Source organism: Staurois parvus, unplaced genomic scaffold, assembly GCF_062004578.1.
Source record: "Staurois parvus isolate SC_StPar_1 unplaced genomic scaffold, SC_StPar_1.0 ptg000302l, whole genome shotgun sequence".
In the NCBI taxonomy this organism is placed as follows: Eukaryota; Metazoa; Chordata; class Amphibia; order Anura; family Ranidae; genus Staurois; species Staurois parvus.
This window is the reverse complement of record NW_028318098.1, coordinates 877,923-881,261: the sequence shown is the minus strand read 5'-3', so window position 1 is coordinate 881,261 and position 3,339 is coordinate 877,923. Positions and strand designations below refer to the sequence as shown.

General features: G+C 40.3%; 1 pseudogene; it reads right to left on the bottom strand.

Moving 5' to 3' along the window:
- Positions 1 to 2,067: 2,067 nt before the first annotated feature.
- On the bottom strand, positions 2,068 to 2,962 carry LOC149457842 (proteinase-activated receptor 1 pseudogene; annotated as a pseudogene).
- Between the last annotated feature and the right edge of the window lie 377 nt (positions 2,963 to 3,339).

Genomic DNA, 3,339 nt, shown 5'->3' with positions numbered 1-3,339 from the left:
GCGAATTATTCAAAAATTAGATTCGGCTGATTCGCCGAATTTGAGGAAGAAATTTGATTCAATGCGAATTTATTCGCTATGAAGTTAACTTATAAAAAGGGTTTCTAGGCTTCAGAGAGCCTTTAAATTAGTGCAGAACACTGTACCTTTAATTTAAATGCCCTTGGAGATGAGGAAGGAGAAGGATGAGAAGAAGGAGAAGGAGAAGGATGAGAAGAAGGAGAAGGATGAGAAGATGGAGAAGGAGAAGGATGAGAAGATGGAGAAGGAGAAGGATGAGAAGGAGAAGGAGAAGGAGAAGGAGAAGGGTGAGAAGAAGGAGAAGGATGAGAAGAAGGAGATGGAGAAGGATGAGAAGAAGGAGAAGGAGAAGGAGAAGGAGAAGGAGAAGGATGAGAATAAGGAGAAGGAGAAGGATGAGAAGGAGAAGGAGAAGGATGAGAAGAAGGAGAAGGATGAGAAGAAGGAGAAGGAGAAGGATGAGAAGACGGAGAAGGAGAAGGATGAGAAGACGGAGAAGGAGAAGGATGAGAAGACGGAGAAGGAGAAGGATGAGAAGAAGGAGAAGGAGAAGGATGAGAAGAAGGAGAAGGATGAGAAGAAGGATGAGAAGAAGGAGAAGGATGAGAAGAAGGATGAGAAGGATGAGAAGAAGAAGGATGAGAAGAAGGATGAGAAGGAGAAGGAGAAGGATGAGAAGAATGAGAAGGAGAAGAATGAGAAGGAGAAGAATGAGAAGGAGAAGGATGAGAAGAAGGAGAAGGATGAGAAGAAGGAGAAGGATGAGAAGAAGGAGAAGGATGAGAAGAAGGAGAAGGATGAGAAGAAGGAGAAGGATGAGAAGAAGGAGAAGGATGAGAAGAAGGATGAGAAGAAGGATGAGAAGAAGGATGAGAAGAAGAAGGATGAGAAGAAGAAGGATGAGAAGAAGAAGGATGAGAAGAAGAAGGATGAGAAGAAGAAGGATGAGAAGAAGAAGGATGAGAAGAAGGAGAATTCCAAGCCGGCAAAAAGTGTATCTGCAGAGCTCCGCTATTTCTTAGCGGAGCTCTGCAGATACACTTAGCGGAGCTCTGCAGATACACTTTTTGCCGGCTTGGAATTCTTCTTATTTTCATCCTACTTCTTCTTCTTCTTCTTCTTCATCCTCATCCTCATCCTCTTCTTCTTCTTCTGAGGATGAGGATGAAGAAGAAGAAGAAGTAGGATGAAAATAAGAAGAATTCCAAGCCGGCAAAAAGTGTATCTGCAGAGCTCCGCTATTTCTGACAGTTTTCTGACATTCACTCCATACAGCGGTTGAAACATTGTTGTCAGAGAACTGTCAGAAATAGGCTATTTCTGACAGTTCTCTGACATTCACTCCATACAGCGGTTGAAACATAGCCTATGTTTCAACCACTGTATCTATCTGCAGAGCTCCGCTAAGTGTATCTGCAGAGCTCCGCTATTTCTGACAGTTTTCTGACATTCACTCCATACAGCGGTTGAAACATTGTATCTATTTGTTTCCATAAATGGAAACAAATAGATACAATGTTTCAACCGCTGTATGGAGTGAATGTCCCAGAACTGTCAGAAATAGCCTATTTCTAAATATCTCCATATGCTATATTAAATATCTCCATATGCTATAAATTCTGCAGGGTGCCCAAACTTTTGCAGACTCCATTTGTTTGTTTTCTGTTATTTTGAAAGTATAAATGATGGAAATAAAATCTAACTTTTGTTGACATATTATAAGAATGTCTAATCTGTAATTTGATGCCTTTTGGAGATTTTTCCATCTTTCCCTGGCTTCTTTATGCACATTAATACAAATTTTTAGCTGGGGTGCCCAAACTTTCGATCCCCACTGTGTGTGTGTATATATATATATATATATATATATATATATATATATTTTTTTTTTTTTAGAAAAAACGTAATTTACAGGAAAGTAAAATGGACCTTTAGGCATTACAGATCTTAGTGACATGTTATTTAAATACTTTTCAGGAAAATTACTGTGAGATAAAATAAGGAGAGGTGTGGAAATAACTCATCCCCTCCTATTGGGTTGAGCAGATTAGGTCTCCTCTGGTCCTCTCTGGTTGGTGCTCCTTGTGTTTAAGGGAAGACTTTGTACTGGAGGGTGATAACCTTTCCTCCAACACAGCAAATTGTAGACGTATCTCTTACACTCGGAGAATGTAAAATAATAGATAAGAGGATCCAGACAACAGTTGATGCTGCTGATACTGACACAGAGGATGCAGGGAATATACAGAGAGCGATCATAATTCATATACACCTTCACATAGTTAATTAAATAGATGACATTGGTGGGGCCAAAACAAAGGACAAACACACTCAGCACAACCACGGTGAGGCGGATAGCTCGTGACCTCTTATGTGTGCAATCAAATTTTGATCTGCTGAGACTGCGGATGATTCCAATGTAACAGAAAGTTGTAAAGAATAATGGTAAGAAAAAGAAAAGTGAGATAAGAGAGATGAAATAGTAAAAATAGAACTTAAGCTCTTTACCGAAGTACTGAATATCATGACATGTTGAAATATTTAGGTTAGAAAATTTCCAGGCTTGATCTGTTATGAGAAGAGGCACAGTACTGACCAATGAGATGACCCAGATGACACCACACACCAGCCAGGCTTGGGTCACTGTGCACCAGGGAAGAGACCGCACCGGGTAGACTATGGCCAGGAAACGGTCCACGCTGATACTTGTCATGAGCAGCATGGAGCAGTACATGTTACAGTAAAATGCTACGGTGACAAAGCAACACATTCCTTCTCCAATGAGCCAGTTAGATCCCAAAAATCGGTAGGCAATATGAAAAGGTAGGATGCTAACAAAGAGGACATCTGCTGTGGCGAGGTTCAGCATGTAGACCACTGCCGGCTTCCTGAGCTTCATCTTCACCAGGAACATGACGATCGCCATGATGTTGAGAGGAAGAGCCACAAGGAAAACAACAGTATAGATCGATGGGGCAAGCCTGGTCACACTCCAATGTCTGAATGAAGTACTTAAGAAATAATCTGACATACGAAAAGTAACACACAATATTAGCTCAAATAAATAAACCAGATATGTTTATCTTTCCTTTAAAGCAGAACTCCATTTAAGCATCAAAATGAATAGCTAATAAAAGTACAAAGAAAAAAAAACAAAGGAATTTAGATTTGCCTGTAATTTCCATATTTTAGAGTACAGAACAAGAAATGGTCAACTTATTCATTTACCATGGGTTATTGGCTCATATCTTCAGGTGATTGGACACTGGCAAGCTTTTGAGGTGGTGACTGCCCCATTAACCCCTCCCCCTCTCTGTG